This window comes from Oncorhynchus mykiss, chromosome 10 (assembly GCF_013265735.2).
Source record: "Oncorhynchus mykiss isolate Arlee chromosome 10, USDA_OmykA_1.1, whole genome shotgun sequence".
Classification (NCBI taxonomy): Eukaryota; Metazoa; Chordata; class Actinopteri; order Salmoniformes; family Salmonidae; genus Oncorhynchus; species Oncorhynchus mykiss.
The window spans coordinates 50,110,564-50,129,253 of NC_048574.1; the positions used below are offsets into that span (position 1 = coordinate 50,110,564).

Below are 18,690 nucleotides of genomic sequence, written 5' to 3' on the forward strand. Positions count from 1 at the left end.
AGTTTTTGATTTGTTAAAAAAGTTTGAAATATCCAATAAATGTCGTTCCACTTCATGATTGTGTCCCACTTGTTGTTGATTCTTCACAAAAAAATACAGTTTTATCTTTATGTTTGAAGCCTGAAATGTGGCAAAAGGTCGCAAAGTTCAAGGGGGCCGAATACTTTTGCAAGGCACTGTATATAGGCTGGGAGCAACAAAATGGATTCATGGTCAGATTTGCCGAAGGCAGGGCGCGGGAGGGCTTTGTATGCATCGCGGAAGTTCAAGAAGCAATCATCCAGAATTCTGCCAGCTCTTGTCGCACGTTCGATATGCTGATAGAATTTAGGGAGAATTGATCTTAGGTTAGCTTTGTTAAAATCCCCAGCTACAACAAATACAGCCTCAGGATGTATAGTTTCCAGTTTACATAGAGTCCAATGAAGTTCTTTCAGGGCCGATTAGGTATCTGCTTGAGGGGGGATATACACGGCTGTGACTATAATCGAAGATAATTCTCTTGGAAGATAATGCGGTTGGCATTTGATTGTAAGGATTTCTAGGTCAGGTGAATAAAAGGACTTGAGTTCCTGTATGATGTTGTGATTACACCATGAGTCCTTAATCATAAAGCATACACCACTCTTCTTCTTACCAGAGAGATGTTTGTTTCTGTCGGCGCAATGCGTGAAGAAACCGGGTGGCTGTATCGACTCTGACAACGTATCCCGAGTGAGCCCATGTTTCCGTGAAACGGGGAATGTTACAATCTCTGATGTCTTTCTGGAGGCAACTCGTGCCTTAATTTCGTCCACCTTGTTACCTAGAGATTGGACATTGGCGAGTAATATACTAGGAAGCAGTGGATGGTGTGCTCGTCCTCTGAGTCTGACCAGTAGGTCGCTCCGTCTGCCACTCCTGCTGTTTTGGGTCGGCCTCTGGGATAAGATCCCATGTCCAGGGTGGAGGTCCGAACAAAGGATTTGCTTCGGGAAAGACGTATTCCTGGTCGTAATGATGGTACATTGACATCACTTTTATATCCAATAGTGCTTCCCGGCTGTATGTAATAACACTTGGGATTTTCTGGGCTAACAATGTAAGAAATAGTACATTAAAAAAAACTAATAACTGCATAGTTTTCTAAGGACCTGAAGTGAGGCGACCATCTCTGTCGGCCCCATCTTATGGGAGGTTTACGTAATTGACAACATACATTTAACTGTTGATAGACTTAACACCACATGAGAACCAAACATGTTTATGTTAGTCACATATTATTAGACTTTAACTGTAGGTTGTACTGCAGATTATGATGTCAGATTCTATTATTGGAGTGTGAGTATCGGAGTATGAGACAGCTTAATGCTGCACCTCTTTTGGTTGTACTAGTAACTTTATAGTAGAATTGACATAGAATAATACTATCTGTATATGTTAACAAAAATATATGTTTTAGAATGGCATTCATCAGATCTCTGTCAAATGAAAGACCATAGATCTTTGAATATCCTACAAAGACAACCATGTACTGGTCTGTTATCCTATTCTGTACTGCCATCTAGTGGTGGAACACACACAAACTTGATTGGTCACATGCACTGAATACAACAGGGGTAGACTTTACCCTGAAATGCTTAATTACGAGCCCATTCCCAACAATGCAGAGTTAAAAAGTAAAACAAATATTTGCTGAAGAAAAAATAAACAATAAAATAACAATAACGAGGCTATATACAAGGAGTACCAATACAGAGTCAATGTGCAGGAGTACGAGGTAGTTGAGGTAATTGAGGATGAAGATTATTGGAATCGGTGTGTGTAGCCGGACAGGAAGGATGTCTGACAGTAGTGAAGGTGAACAGGTGGTCACGGGTCAGGTGACAAAGGAATGGAGGAGGAATTATTTTTACCATAAAGTGGTATATTTACTGGATAGTTGTGTGTGCTGCATTACAAAAGAAACAGAATAACATGCATTACAAATCAAATTCATAATCACAAAAGTAAAATCTGAATAAATCTCATGAAGTAATTCAGCAATTCAGTTCAATATGAATTCAATATGAAGCATGATTGAGTCATTTAGGATCATAACCGTTCATCATAATAATGATAATGCAAATAAATCGACCAGTTATCAATTATTTGATCTATGATCTCAATCAGTTTTCTCAGGATTATCAATTTAGCAAATAATAATTACGTTTCACATTTCCTGCTTTCTCTTCATGTGTACATATGATTTTGTTACATTTTAACCATATTTGTCCCGTGATGATCCGTAGGGCCGTTATCATTGTCTATTGATATAACACGATAGGTTTGGAGCGCAGCTTGGAGCGTGCGCTCCGTGGTAGTAACTATAAACAATAACTGATAGCCTGCTCTCCTGAGCGCAACAGATAGTTAAATTGAAGATAACAGATTAGGTGCATTTACCGTTGATTTTAGGACGCACACAATGTCTGGATTAGATGGAGTTTGAGAGAGAAAGCAGCGAGGTCGGGCGGTGGCGATTTCCTCCTTTAATGAGTTGAGATCTGTGTGACATTTCCACCTGACCTAATTAAAGCACTCTGGCCCAGCTACCTAAGTGGACATGGATTAAAGGGTGAATCCACCAACTTCATGGGACTTTTCCACAAAGGTAATACAGTATGTGCGTGTAGGTGGTGGTAAAAGTGACTAGGCAATCAGGATATATAATAAAGCGAGTAGAAAAGCGTCATGGTAGGTGTTGAATCACTATTCTTTTAGGTGTTGCTGTGTTCATCTATCTTAGTCTACAGGTGTGTTGCCTGGTATCTATGCTGCAATAGACTATGTGGGGGGGCTAGGGGTCAGTTAGTTTCATCTGGTGTCCTGTGTGAACTTAAGTACGCTCTTTCTAATTCTCCCATCTCTCTCTCTCCCCTCCCGGAGGACCTGAGCCCTAGGACAATGCCTCAGGACTACCTAGCCTGATGACTACTGGCTGTGACCCATCCCCAGTCCACCTGGTCGTGCTGCCGATCCAGTTCCTGTTGTTTTGCCTCTGGCAATGGAACCCTGACGTGTTCACCGGACGTGCTACCTTTGTCCCGGACCTGCAGTATTCAACCCTCTCTCTCCCTCATAGGAGATGGTCTTCCACATTTATAAAGCTTATAAAACTACATTTATGAAGCCTAAAACCCAAAAGAGCAAGCAATGCAGAAGCATGATGGTCAGAAAAAACTCCCTAGAAAGGCAGGAACCTAGGAAGAAACCTAGAGAGGAACCAGGCTCTGAGGAGTGGCCAGTCCTCTTCTGGCTGTGCCGGGTAGAGATAAGAGTACACAGCCATTAAGGCCAGATTGTTCTTCAAGATGTTCAAATGTTCACAAAGATCTCCTCCACCACACAAGCCCGAGGAGCAAAACCAGAGAGGAAATCACATCAGTGACTCATTCCACTCAAGTCGAGTATAGCAAAGAATGGCTTTTACGACGTGACGCACCCATCCTAGGAACGGCATGGAAGACTAATAGTAAGCCAGTGATTCAGACCCCGTGACAGGGTCAGAGGCAGAGAATTCCAGTGGAGAGAGGGGAGCCGGCCAGGCAGACAGCAGGGGGGGGGGGGGGGGGGTATGTCACTCCAGTGGCACTCCTGGGCCAGACTACACTCAATCATAGGACTTACTGAAGAGATGAGTCTTCAGTAAAGACTTAAAGGTCGAGACAGAGTCTGCTTCTCTCATATGGCTAGGCAGACCATTCCATAAAAATGGAGCTCTATAGCAGAAAGCCCTTCCTCCAGCTGTTTGCTTGGAATTTCTAGGGATAATAAGCAGGCCTGCATGTTGTGACCGTAGCGTACCTGTAGGTATGGACGACAGTACCAAATCGGAGCGCTAGGTAGGAGCAAGTCCATGTAATGCTTTGTTGGTTAGCAGTAAAACCTTGAAATCAGCCCTAGCCTTAACAGGAAGCTAGAGAGGCTAGCACTGGAGTAATATGATAGCATTTTTTGGTTCTAGTCAAGATTATAGCAACCATATTTTGCACTACCTGAAGTTAATTTAGTGCTTTTTCCGGATAGCTGAAGAGGAGACTATTGCTGTAGTAGTCAGTAGAACTGACAAAAGCATGGATTAGCTTTGTCAGTTAGCGTGGTCTGATGCCATTAAAAGGTCATTTACCACCTTCACGAGTGCAGTCTCAGTAATATGACGGGGTCTAAAACCAGACTGGAGCATTTTGTATACACTATTTGTCTTCAGGAAGGCAGTGAGTTGCTGCTCAACAGCTTTTTCTTTTCAGGAGAGGCTTTATTATTGCCACTTTTAGTGAGTTTGGTACATATCCGGAGGATCGGGAGGACAGGAAGTAGCTCTTTCAGTAATTTAGTTGGAATAGGGTCCAGTAGGCAGCTGGAAGGTTTAGAGGCCATGACTATTTTCGTGAATGTATCGAAAGATACAGGATTAAAAAGCTTGAGTGTCTCCATTGATCCTAGGTCCTGGCAGTCCTGTGCAGACTCAGGGCAACTGAGTTTTGGAGAAATACACATACTCCAACAGGAGTCTGTAATTTGCTTTCTAAAGATCATGATCTTTTCATGTTCATTAGAAATCAAATTTTAAACTACTCTTTGAATCTGCATATTCAAAGGGGTACAGCCAGGGAGGAAGAGCCTGATAAAAGTGCTAGAAAAATCTTAAAATTAACATTTTGTCAAGTTGTGGTATCCCAATACTATGAAAGTTTCTGTATACTATGCTACACTGGTGTAAATGTGTCCCTGAAGATGTGTCAGAAGGTGTCCACCACACACTTTTCGGGGGCACATGTTTATTTCAATGTATATTGTATTTGAGGTTTCTTGCTTAACTAATCATATCATGCCATAGTTGAGATCTAATTCCACCTGAACCAGTTAAAGTTGCAATATGTAACATTTTGGCCAACCCGACAAAATGCACATAGAAATGTGAGTTATAGATATGTCATTCTCATTGAAAGCAAATCTAAAAAGCTGTAGATCTGTTCTGTGTGCTATTTCTATGCTTCCAGTTTTTACGTTTTGTTTTTTTGCAAACTTTTACTTTAAGTTTTGTACACCAACTTAAACAGCTGAAAATACAATATTTTGGGTTATTGAAAAGACATTTCATAGCAGTTTAGATGGTACAATGATTCTCTGTCACATAAACTGAAATTAGGCAAACCACTAGAATTTTAGCAATTAGGAAATGGCAGAGCGATATCTGCATATTGCATCTTTAAGTGTCTAGTAATTGAGTGTTTGTGTCTGAATTGGTATTGGCTAAAGAGGTAATTGTAGGCCACACCCACTAAATTAGATAATGAGCTACACCTGTTTAAATGAGAGGAGAGACAAGCAAGGATAAGACCAGTGAATATTATTATTTTATTCTTGGTCTTAATGTTGTAGTCCTTGTTTTTACCATTTTAACTCTGCCATTATGAAGACCTTTTATTTACATATTTATAGTTATGGGGAAACTAAGCTTCTTGAAGCATTGAGGTTTTCCAGCCAATTGTGTCATTACTCAAAAGGCTTTGATCAACACAGTGTACACTAATGACACCTGCTGGACAAAAGAATTTAGAGCAGCCAAATTATTATAGATTACGTCCCAGACTCTGTAGCACGTGTGATAAAGTGAACCAGGCATCGGCAGGCACACTGCTTAAAAGTACACTGCTTAGGTATTTCGATGCATATCTCGGAGCTCCGACATCATACAAAACATCGCTATATATTTATTGAAAATAAATGTTTAAAAAAATTGGAAGAAACTGTTTGTTATTTTAGTAAAACCTCTCACAATCACCTCACCATTTTTTATTTTCATAATGCTGCCCTGGGGTGCGTTCAGGTCGACAGAATGGTGTGCAACGTTTCATTCAAGGAAACACTACTGTTCTGAACGATCAGTTGAAGAACGGTGTTATCACAGTGACCCACTGATCCGATTGTGTATGGTGTGTGCTGCACAAGTTTTGTTTCAAATGGTCGATCACAGCCTCAGTTTTTCACTTTCCTTATGTCCTTAAAGTCTACCAAGGACTCCATGTGTGTCTCCTGCCAAACCAGTATGTCCACTCTAAGAAGCAGAGTTGCCTTTTTAAGGACTTCTCTGATCGGTTTCAACACAGATGCCACACTTACTTCTTGTAAGTCTGCAACGGCCTCTCGATATTCTGTGTGCAGACCTGTCCACAGGTCTACATTATTCTGACTGTGGATGACCTTCATATGCCTGTAGCCCTCCTGTGAGAGACTTGCATATGCTCTCCACTCATCACTGACTACCATACTCTGATGCTTCACATGCTTCCTCCATTTTGTCCTTGTTCCTCCTTTTCACAAGCGGAAGAATGGCACACCTGCAATTTCCCTGGATCTCCAACATTGCAAACACACGTCTTTCATGTATTGTAAAAGCATCCTCTGGCGTACTGAAATTAAATAGTGTCAAAGTATCATTAGGGAACAAGGAATCTACCTAACCATTAAAGAGGCAATCTGCAGTTCAAATAATAACTCCCAAACCCCCGCCACAGTTTTGGTGAACAGGTGAGGGATGGAGCTGGAGAAATGCATCCACTCTCCTAGACAGAGCTAAGGATGCAATGGACTGGTCATCCATGATATCAAAATTGTTGTTTTAACCATGTTTTGAGGCTATACAGTTTTGTCTACAATTATATTGTTTACAAACAATGGATTAAAACAAGTTTATATTTTGGATTCTGATGGGGTTAGACAGTAAGGCAAGAGGCAAGTTTTATTGTTCAGGAATAAATGGCTATACATTTAAATCTAAGCTCTGAACAACCGTTTTCAAATGAAAAGTGGGTTATCACTGGAGTTGTTTTTTTCTCAAGATTTTATATGTTAGGATGAAACGTACCTTTCTTTTGTGGCAGAACATGCTTTCCTCAATGTGGATAAGGACATTCCGCCCATTCTCTGTCGTTTTCTCTTTTGATGCTTTTGAGACAGATACTCCAAAGTTTATTTGCCATCCTGGAGGGCATTTCCACTTGCCACATTCCCAAACCTTGTGAGAATCTAGACACATTCAATTAAACAAGGTGCAATTTCGAAATTTGATGATGGATCAGCAGTTTTACTCTTGTTATGTCAGTCAATTAGCCCATGTCAGCTAACATTTTTACATAACAGGCCTCTAAATTGATTTAGCAATCTAAACTTGTTATGATGGTCGAATTACCGGCCGTGAAACCCCATTGAGTTTGTTAGTCTCACTCAGATATATTAAAAACTGCAAACATTTCTCTCCACCCTATGGCAAAATTTGTATAGGGCTCGTACCGACAGTGGCAAGTCACATTCAAGGATTTTCAAGTACTTTTTCAAGCACTAATATTTATTATCAATTTGTAATAATTAATATTATGCAATTGTTTATAGTTGCCACCAAAGGGCAGTATATTGCCACAACCTCAATAAGAAAAAAAAATGTATTCATCACTGCTTTACAAGTTCTGCTCAATAATACTTGTTTCTACTTAATTACTACATATACATGAGTGGTACTGATGATTGTCATTTGAGTAATGAAGAGCAGAGTTTTGGGACATGACTACTGATGAACACACATTTCGTATTGGCATTACTACAGAATTCCAGTTCAATGACTGTTTTTATTTGGCATTTGGGAATCTACAACTTCATAGCTACGAAAAAGTATCTTGCTTTCGACTGGCAGCTTTAGCGTCGTGAGACGGGCGGGTGGGCTCTGTGAGGAAAACGGGATGAGAACGGTCACGTATCCTCTCTCTCCGCCCTCTAGGTCATCAGGCTGCTGATTATTCCGCACACCTGTCACCATCGTCAAGCGCACCAGCGCCTCATAACACTCACCTGGACTCCATCACCTCTTTGATTATCTTCGCTATATCTATCACTCCCCTTGGTTCTTTCCTCGGGTGTTATTGACGCCGTTTCATGTCGGTGCGTTGTTAGTGGTTCCCGTTTGTTTATTGAAACACTCACTCCCTGTTCTTGCTTTCCGACTCTCAGCGCAAAGAACGGCCACCAGAATTGCAGGAGCACGGCTACAGCTTGATAAAGTGGAATATTGCAGGGGCCCCGTGAATGAGGCGTTTGGTAAAAAAAAATCTCTGGAGGTTGTTGCAGAGAAAAAGTCACAATGTAGAACTGGCGCCAGCACATGATGCAGCATTCTTTCCCCTTCGTGTGGCGGATTCACCCATGCTTGCAAAGTCTGACGCATTTTATTACACCTTACACGGTGCGGGTTAGGTATCCCCCCTTACCCCCATCACTGTCCATTTCTTGATTTTAAAGGATGAGCGAAGTGCTACACCTGGTGGAGCGAGATTGCAAAACAGAAATAGTTGCTTTATGCGTGCTGTACGTTACGACATGACACGCCACGATGTAACAGAGGGTCCGTTTTTTTTCAACTTTTCTCCAATACTATAGAGCCATTACCATGTCGATCAACACTTGAATAGAAACCTAGTTCACATCCCCGATTTTTGACGTCAACACAGTCGCTACAATCCCATTAGTTTTCTTTGTAGCTTCGTTTGAATGTTGTGCACATTTGTACGGAATGGGGTGAGTTTGCCTGGAAATTCATTTGCAAGTTTTTTTCATTTTTCATGAACATATTTGATCATTATCTGTTCTCTCATTTTAATTCAAGTACTTTTCAAGTACCAACTTGAGAAAATGTCAGATTTTTTAGGTATTCCAGTACTTGAGACTTCAGACTTCAAATTCAGGTATTTTAAGCACCTTGTGCAAAGCCTGTGTGTAGAATTACATGAAATTAGTTATGTACACAGACGGTGACCTTCGCCCACGCCTACAAAGCACTGCTTTCCTGCAGTTGTTTTTAACGTTACGACGAGAGTAATCGCTACCGGGTAGTGCTACGTGAGAGTTGGGTTGGCTACACTAGCTAGCTACTTCCCTCGTCGTAACATCAACAGAACTGCGAGAAAACAGTGCTCGGCAGGTAAGAAGGAAACTGTTTACTGGTCTCCCTTAGCTAGCTAGCAGCCTTCTTTGGTTGGGTTTTATGGCAGTTGGCATCCGACATTGGTTCATTACCGCCACCTACTTACTGTGTGAGCCAGAGACCGTGCCAGTAGCCTCAATGGCAGTGGGTATATGGTCTCAAATCCGATTCCAAAGTTGAACGGGCACAGTCAGTGTGATGCCACGCATATTAAACTTGAGAGCTTGCAAGTGTGACTGAGCTAGTAGACCTGCATTTCCACACACAGTAAATTAATTTGAGAGCATAGATTTTTGTTTACCTGAAGAAATGTTTAGTACATGTCAAGCCTTCAAATTACTGCCCAGGTCCCCACGCTTCAATCCCTCACATCAATTTTCCAATTTGCTCTCCAAAATAAATGTTGCATATGCAACTGTTTACTATAATTCTAGCCAATGCCTGTAGCAGTCTACTGAAACACCATTGGTCAGGTTTTTGGACCAATCGCGGCTTGACTGCTCACTAACCTGATTTTTACCATAGTGGGGTGAAAGGTGAACGATGGCTGACAATAATAGAGTTAAATTCGATAGCTAGTTTTAAAAAACAAGTCATCTTATGCCTTACACAACTCAGCACATATGTATCGCTCCACTTTCCTCATTTTTCCTCACTTTTGTTTACATTTTTACCAATGTCTATGGACTGTACAAGGATTTTAAGTTGGGACTTTGATTCCATGCTAAATCTAATTCCATCTCCTGTATTGTTCTGCCTTCTCTATAGATTATGCTGATTGCCCCACCGTAAGAACCTGGAGATCTTCACTGGTTCTGAGGGCGGTGACGTGGCCACAAACAGTGCCTGGGACACTTTCAGCTCTACCGCTGTCTATAGAGCAGTCAGAGGGTGGTCAAGACATCTGCTGCAACTTCGTGTCAGCTCTGCTTCACCTGGGAGCTAAAGGTATGGCACCACACTCCCAACAGTCATGTATACTTGTATGGTCATTTGTGTTTCATAAAGTGGCTTAAAGTCAGCAGTTGAAACAACTAAACGTTGTCCACACCTGTTTTGGTAAAAAGCTGAGGGATGGGGCTTGACAAATCAAATAATTCCTAGACAGAGTTATGGATGCAAGGACTGACCATTGCGCCTCCTAAAACCCCATTGGAGGCGACGACCCAAGGTTCCTCGCCTCAGACCTCCTCCAATGGGTTTTGAGAAGGATGCGAGTAGAGAGGAAGTGCGGAGTTGAGCAGAGATTAATTGGAACAGAGGTTATGTCATTGGTTTAGGTGGAAACATATGCTGAATGATATATCTATTTTCTACTTGTGCTCTTTCCACTCTGGCTTGCTGATATCATCTGATCTGATGGGACTCCCTTTGCGATTTGACTCCTGTATTACTGACTGTATTCAATCAAATTCTGTTCTAAACAATCATCATAGAGCCCTTCCTCACCACCTCCATCACTACAACTGATTGTCCAGCCTGCTGAGAGGGTCCTGCACAACTCCAGGGCAAGGAAGCGTGCAGGAAAGATTATTGTCAACCCCTTCCACCATCTTCCAAAGACTCCCCTCTGGCAAATACCAAAACCTCCTGCCACCTGAACAGTTTCGTCCCCTGTGCTGTCGTCCTCTCTAACCGGCCACCTGGTCCACAATGATCCTCTCATCCATGGAATTTGCACTCTGTTCTAGTCATCCACAGACTATGCACCCTGCACTGTCATCCCAGAACTGCACATTGCTCTTTGCACTCTGCCCATCTCTTACAGGTATTGTCTAAGTATTTTTTTGTTGTCTGTATATTCTGTTTATTGTGGCAGCAGCATTTCACAGTCCTGTTCCTGTACATGCAATTGTATTTGGGGAATGAAGCTGATTCTGACATCTTTATCTGGTTAATTATATGTCAGTTTACGTTCTATTATTTGTGACTTGTTATGTACTGTATCAGATTTGTGCCTTCATACAGTGCATTCGGAAAGTATTCAGACCCCTTGACTTTTTCCACATTTTTTGTTACTTTACAGCCTTATTCTAAAATCAATTGTTTTTTTCCCTCAATACCCCATAATGACAAAGCAAAAACAGGTTTTTAGAAAAATTCAAATGAAAAAAAAGAAAATGGCATTTACATAAGTTTTCAGACCCTTTACTCAGTACTTTGTTGAAGCCCTTTGGCAGCGATTATAGCATTGAGTCTCGTTGGGTATGACGCTACAAGCTTGGCACACCTGTATTTGGGATGTTTCTACCATTCTTCTCTGCAGATCCTCTCCTGCTCTGTCAGGTTGGGAGCATTGCTGAACAGCTATTTTCAGATCTCTCCAGAGATGTTCAATCGGGTTCAAGTCCAAGCTCTGGCTGGGCTACTCAAGGACATCGAGAGACTTGTCCAGAAGCCACTCCTACATTGTCTTGGCTGTGTGCTTAGGGTCGTTGTGCTGTTGGAAGGTGACCCTTTGCCCCAGTCTGAGGTCCTGAGTGCTCTGGAGCAGGTTTTCATCACGGATCTCTCTGTACTTTGCTCCGTTCATCTTTCCCTCGATCATGACTATTCCCCCAGTCCCTACCGCTGAAAACCATCCCCACAGCATGATGCTGCCATGTTTCACCGTAGGGATGGTGCCCGGTTTCCTCCAGACATGACGCTTGGCATTCAGGCCAAAGAGTTCAATCTTGGTTTCATCAGACCAGAGAATATTGTTTCTCATGGTCTAAGAGTCCTTTAGGTGCCTTTCGACAATCTCCCAGCAGGCTGTCATGTGCCTTTTACTGAGAAGTGGCATTCTACCATAAAGGCCTGATTTGTGGCGTGCTGCAAAGATGGGAGAACCTTTCAGAAGGACCATCTCCACAGAGGAACTCTGGAGCTCTTTCAGAGTGAAAGCTCTAGGAAGAGTCTTGGTAGTTCCAAACTTCTTCCATTTAAGAATGATGGTGGCAACTGTGTTCTTGGGGACCTTCAATGCTGCAGAATTTTTTTTGGTACCCTTCCCCAGATCTGTGCCTCAACACAATCCTGTCTCGGAGCTCTACAGGCATTTCCACAGGCTTGGTTTTTGCTCTGACATGCACTTTCAACTGTGAGACCTTATATAGATAGGAATGTGCCTTTCCAAATCATGTCCAATCAATTGAATTTACTACAGCTGGACTCCAATCAAGTTGTAGAAACATCTCAGGGATGATCAATGGAAACAGGATGCACATGAGCTCGTAGCAAAGGGTCTGAATACTTATGTACATTTTTTTTTTTTTTGCAAACATTTCTAAAAATCTGTTTTCACTTTGTCATTATGGGGTATTGTGTGTAGATTGAGATAAAATAAATAATTTAATAAATTTTACAATAAGGCTGTTACGTAACAAAATGTTGAAAAAGTGAAGAGGTCTGAATACTTTCCGAATGCATTGTATGCTGAAGAAAAATTGTTCACAATTTGTTTTACATCCCTGTTACTGAGCATTTCTTCTTTGCCAAGGTAATCCATCCACCTGACAAGTGTAGCAGATTGAGAAGCTGATTTGAAACAGCATGATCATTACACAGGTGCACCTTGTACTGGGTACAATAAAATATGTAGATTTGTTACACAACACAATGCCACAGATGACTGAAGTTTTGAGGGAGCGTGCAATTGGCATGCTGACTGCAGGAATGTCAACCATAGGTGTTGCCAGATCATTTTATGTTAATTTCTCTACCATAAGACGCCTCCAACATTATTTCAGAGAATTTGGCAGTACGTCCAACCGGCCTCACAATTACAGACCACATGTAACTACGCCAGCCAAGGGACCTCCAAATCCGGCTTCTTCAACTGTGGCATCGTCTGAGACCATCCACCGGACGGACAGCTGATCAAACTGAGGAGTATTTATGTTTGTAATAAAACAAATTCTGATTGGCTGGGCCTGGCTCCCAAGTGGGTAGGCCCATGCCCTCCCAGGTCCACCCGTGGCTGCACCCCTGCCCAGTCATGTGAAATCCATAGATTAGGGCCTAATGTATTCATTTAAATTGACTGATTTCCTTATATGAACTGTATTTTTTCTTCGGTATACTTCCTTCGGTATATCATTCATTTTTTAAACTGGTACCGGGGGACCATCAGACGAGTCTTGTGAGGCCTTTGGGCGTCCTAGAGCAAATCATGTACATGTCTGTGTTCATGAGAGTCTCATCTTTCCATAGAGGGGTCATAATAATTTTATCGGACTCTACAGATGATTTTGTGAGAAGACCGATCTTCAGGATGTCCCATGGTCTGACAAACACACTCTAGCTCTGTCACCTTTCACCGCAGATGCGGAAGTGCGACATAGGCAGATGTGGTGGATAGAGACGCATCCAATGGTATAAAACAGATATGTCTAGCTTAAAAATGACAGATGTTGTATTATGCTAATTTGATTTCCGCGGGGATGCGAACATCGACCTTATTAAGTAGTGATAACTTGTTTCCTCTGCTAGAAGGGAGAGAAACAGAGCCAGACTGTACAGTGAAGCAGAGCCAGAGAGCATTATGTCAATAATGTGCAGCAGTAAATCACTTCAAATACTTAATCTTCTGTTTGACTGAGCTTGCCTGCTTTAATGGACCAATAGAATGATCCTAAAACTAAAACCGCCACTCTGGCAATCTAGGCACTAGAAAGCTAGCGCAAAACGCTCAAAGTATATGAAAGATTTCAAATACCCAGGTCTCGTGTGTGTGTACCCTCTGTACTTTATGCTGCGTGGTAATGATAACGTGTATTGAACTGAAGATGGCTGCCCCTTTGGCCCAGTATGAATAACACTATCAGCCAGAGCAGGAAGTCATTAAGAATGCACATATCCCCACCGAGACACAGTGGCCACTAGGATGCTTATGCATGAAGGTTTGTATTACTGTTTGTATGTTTGTGTGTGTGCCCTAATCTAAGTGTGTGAGTGAGAGTGTGAAATTGTCTGTGAGAATACTGTGTGAGAGAGAACGAGGGAAAGAATATTGTGTATCTGACAATGAGTCTGCCTGTGTATGTGGGCCTGTGTGCATGTATGACTGTTGGTCAACCGTGTATGGTTGTTTGTGTGTGTGTTTGTCCTAGTCTTAGTGTGTGTTCGAGCCAATGGCAAGTTGAGCAAATTGAAGTGTTTTCTTCCCAGGCGTAATGCAAAGCAGGATCGCTGGTATATGAGGTAACAACAGGGCCTGGCCTATGTTAAAAGTGAAAAAAGTACAACGTGTTTGTTAAGTGTTTGTGTTATAATGTGATTGTATTGAAATGTGTTTTGGAAATAAAGATGTAAATGGTTTTAAAAAGGTTGTGGTAATACTTAAACCAGTACAGAAATTTGTAGGCAGAATTAGTCACACGGCTCAACTTACTACATCCCCGGGTTAAGTTGTGCCAAGAACCCACTTTTTTGGGACAAGCTCTGTTTTCAAAACTGGAATGTTTACCTGAATTCTAAGTATTTCCATGGACACACAACATCCTGAAATATATGTAGATATCTTTGTAAAAAAATGGCTTGACTTACTGCACTCCTCCCTATATAAAAAGCATATGAATCCACAAAGGTGTGATTCTGAGTAAATTCAGCAATTAACATCCCATCATGCTTAGAGTCATGTAGAAACATGCCCAGCTGCACATTATTGTGTGTTGGGCATCTAAAGCTAATTTCCTGCATTTTCACTATTAATGTATTTGACAATAAAAAGTATTTGTCGACCAAGAGTAGTCTTTTCTTTTGACCAATCGATTGGTTAACATTTAAAAACTTGTATTTTTCCATATATAGAAAAACTATGATTTTTAATAAAATTAACTATACTTGTCTGATGCTTTGAGCATTGATAACTAATTAAGACACACAAATGACTCAAGAGGGATCCAGAGATCAAGATAGCCTAACCGCTACTGCTGGCCTTCACAGATCTGTTAAGCTCCTGAAGTTGCCGGTAATAGGCTACACCAGGGATCGGTAACCTTGTCCATTTGGAGTGCCAAAATATCTTACAATTTCTACCAAACTGCATGCCAGTTATGATTTTCATTGCACTTTTTCATGAAATAGTTACAAAGACTATTATAAATTAAATGTATCTCAAAATCGTTGTCTGTGGTTAGTCTACAGCTTATCTACATTCTAAATCATACAAATCTAAAAGTAACTTTTATTGCCATTGTCAAGTATGTAAAAATATCCTACATAAAGCCAACATATAAAAACATTGCAGCCTGCAGGCAGAAAATATCCTGATAAAAATAAATCTCCTATAAATCCCGTTGGCTATGCATGGCCTGTCTGCAACGAACTTGAAACATTGTATAAAATATTCTGGGCCATCAGAGTTACCCAGGCCAGTGTTCTCGGGACAGACTCAGCTGTAGGCTATTTGTGCAAGAGATAAGAAGTAATCAGTTATTTTATTATGCTTTCACTGGGCTTTTCCACAGAGCATAACATTTTCCCCTTTCATCCCGAGTGGTTATCGAAAGGGAGAGAGCTGGAAATATTGTTCAAATACTTTGAAGAACTATTGTCATTCTCAATTGATTCAAAAAACAGAATTTGTTTACTTGTTGTTTAAGGTGAATATTTTTTTTTTAAAGAAGCTACATAGCTCATTAGTGGTGGTGAGTTAAGACAATCAAAAATACTATCAGACATCCCAAATTGGCACATTTATAGGCCTAAATTTGAATGCAAGTCAGGTATACTAGTCCTACTTCAATATGCCTAATCAGATAAAGTTCACCTCACAAACTGGTCTTCCTTGGCTATCTGACCCTGCTGAGACCCATGTCACCATCTGATCCTGCTCAGATGAGGCATGACAAAGAATTACCTTGGTGTACATTTATACATTATATTATCCAAGAATAGAATCAATGGTTCAATAATTGAAATCACCATTATTCCCAGATCTCAGACTGTAACCTACCCATCAACTCAAGATGGATCTTTGTATCCATTCACTGATTGTTATGGTATACTGCAAAATTCACCTGAGCTCTGTAGACTGGTCTTCCCTGGCTGTCTGACCCTGCTGGGACACCTGTCACCATATGATCCTGCTAAGACATGATGAGCATAGTGTTGGCTACTGACTGTGCACCATGACAGTGAAGCCTGTAGAGCTTTGTATACCGTGTGACAAGTAGGGAATTACCTAGATAAACTGACAGATCAATAACGTTACATTGCTATACTGACTCTAATAAAAACTCACATTGCTTTCAAAAAAGTCGGAATATTGGTCTTCAATCGTTTGGCCGTTGGTTTCATTGTTTGATTCAGGTCTAGTGTGATTGAGGCAAGAATAATAGCTAAAGTTAATGAGCTAGCTAGCTAATGTTAGACAACTTTTGGATAGCTTTAATGGTAGCTACATAAACTGTCAAAAACTTGCAAAGTTAATTTACTTCTGTTGAAACGGGACAAAACAAAGGCTAAAACATATTTTCATACACACAACTGCTACTAGATACTGCTGCCTGACAGATAGCTAGAGTTGAACTGAATATTGTAGCTACTAGCAAGCATCCCCTCTCGACTTCAAACAGAACTTTAGTTGAGAGGGGATGAAACATTAAGCAACCGTTACATGTCAATTACACTGCTAGCTAAGGACTGGGAATATCTACTTTTTTCTGTTAAATCAAAGATCAGTTACCTTGCCAGCTACATTAGTCAAATAAAGAGTAGCCAGTTCCTGCTTTGCTTACTTCTACAACTCAGAGAAAAAGTACAGCTGTGTGGTCCACGGGAACCTAAATCCAGCCGTCTGAATCTGCAAATTTGCCTCCCGACCACTCTGTGGTGTCCGCATGGTCCCAAAGCACATTGTAGCCACTTTTTGTATCACAGTGCAATCATAAAACTGGGGGGTGACAAAAATGCAATTTACGAATGTGGGGGGGTCATGTCCCCGGTTCCACAGTGAAAGTTGCTCCCCTGCACATATGTGCTGCATGTTCACTCACACACACACACAGACAGACAAATCAAATCTTATTAGTCAGATGCGCCGAATACAACAGGTGTAGTAGACCTTACAGTGAAATGCTTACTTACAAGCCCCTAACCGACAGTGCAGTTTCAGAAAATACGGATAAGAGTAAGAAATAGAAGTAACAAGTAATTAAAGCAGCAGTAAAAAATAACAATATATACAGGGGAGTGCCGGTACAGAGTCAATGTGCGGGGGCACCGGTTAGTTGAGGTAGAGTTAATTAAAGTGAGGTAGAGTTCATTAAAGTGACTATGCATAGATGACAACAGAGAGTGGCAGTGGTGTGGAGAGGGGAGGGGGGGACAATGTGAATAGTCTGGGTAGCCATTTGACTAGATGTTCAGGAGTCTTATGGCTTGGGGGTTTAGAAGCCACTTGGACCTAGACTTGGTGCTCCGGTACCGTGTGGTAACAGGGAGAACAGTCTATGACTAGGGTGGCTGGAGTCTGACAATTTTTAGGGCCTGCCTCTGACACCGACTGGTATAGAGGTCCTGGATGGCAGAAAGTTTCGCCCCGGTGATGTACTGGGCCGTTTGACCTACCCTCTGTAGTGCCTTGCGGTCGGAGGCTGAGCAGTTGCCATACCAGGTTGTGATACAACCAGTCAGGATGCTCTCGATGGTGCAACTGTAGAACCTATTGGGGATCTGAGGCCCCATGCAAATCTTTTCAGTCTCCTGATGGGGAATAGGTTTTGTCGTGCCCACTTCACTACTGTCATGGTGTGCATGGACCATGTTAGTTTGTTGGTGATGTGGACACCAAGGAACATGACGCTCTCAACCTGCTCCACTGCAGCCCCGTCGATGAGAATGGGGGCTTGGTCCTCTTTTTCCTGTAGTCCACAATCATCTCCTTTGTCTTGATCATGTTGAGGGAGAGGTTGTTGTCCTGGCACCATACGGCCAGGTCTCTTACCTCCTCCCTATAGGCTGTCTCGTCATTGTTGGTGATCAGGCCTACCACTGTTGTGTCATCAGCAAATTTAATGATGGTGTTGGAGTTGTGCCCGATCGTGCAGTCATGAGTGAACAGGGAGTACAGGAGGGGACTGAGGGGGCTGAGCACCCACCCCTGAGGGGCCCCTGTGTTGAGGATCAGTGTGGCGGATGTGTTGTAACCTACCCTTACTACCTGGGGGCAGCCCGTCAGGAAGTCCAGGATCCAGTTGCAGAGGGAGGTGTTTAGTCCCAGGGTCCTTAGCTTATGATGAGCTTTGAGGGCACTATGATGTTGAATGCTGAACTGTAGTCAATAAATAGCATTCTCACATAGGTGTTCCTTTTGTCCAGGTGGGAAAAGGCAGTGTGGAGTGCAATAGAGACTGCATCATCTGTGGATCTGTTGGGGAGGTATGCAAATTGGAGTGGGTATAGGGTTTCTGGGATGATGGTGTTGATGTGAGCCATGACCAGCCTTTCAAGCACTTCATGGCTACAGACGTGAGTGCTACGGGTTGGTAGTCATTTAGGCAGATTACTTGAGTGTTCTTGGGCACAGGCACTATGGTGGTCTGCGTAAAACATGTTGGTATTACAGACCCGGACAGGGAGAGGTTGAAAATGTCAGTGAAGACCCTTGCCAGTTGGTCAGCGCATGCTTGCAGTACATGTCCTGGTAATCCGTCTGGCCCTGCGGCATTGTGAATGTTGACCTGTCTAAAGGTCTTACTCACATCGGC

General features: G+C 42.0%; 1 long non-coding RNA gene across 3 annotated transcripts; it reads left to right on the forward strand.

Moving 5' to 3' along the window:
• Window positions 1–7,902: 7,902 nt before the first annotated feature.
• Window positions 7,903–14,296, forward strand: LOC118936703. Of its 3 annotated transcripts, none has more exons than XR_005034169.1 (4): window positions 7,903–8,257; window positions 9,764–9,943; window positions 10,432–10,763; window positions 12,727–14,296. It is a non-coding gene; the product is annotated as an uncharacterized LOC118936703 (long non-coding RNA). The 3 variants fall into 3 exon arrangements; XR_005034170.1 differs by lacking the exon at window positions 12,727–14,296 and adding an exon at window positions 12,477–12,647; XR_005034168.1 differs by lacking the exon at window positions 12,727–14,296 and having other exon boundaries at window positions 7,907–8,257; window positions 10,432–11,077.
• Window positions 14,297–18,690: the final 4,394 nt, after the last annotated feature.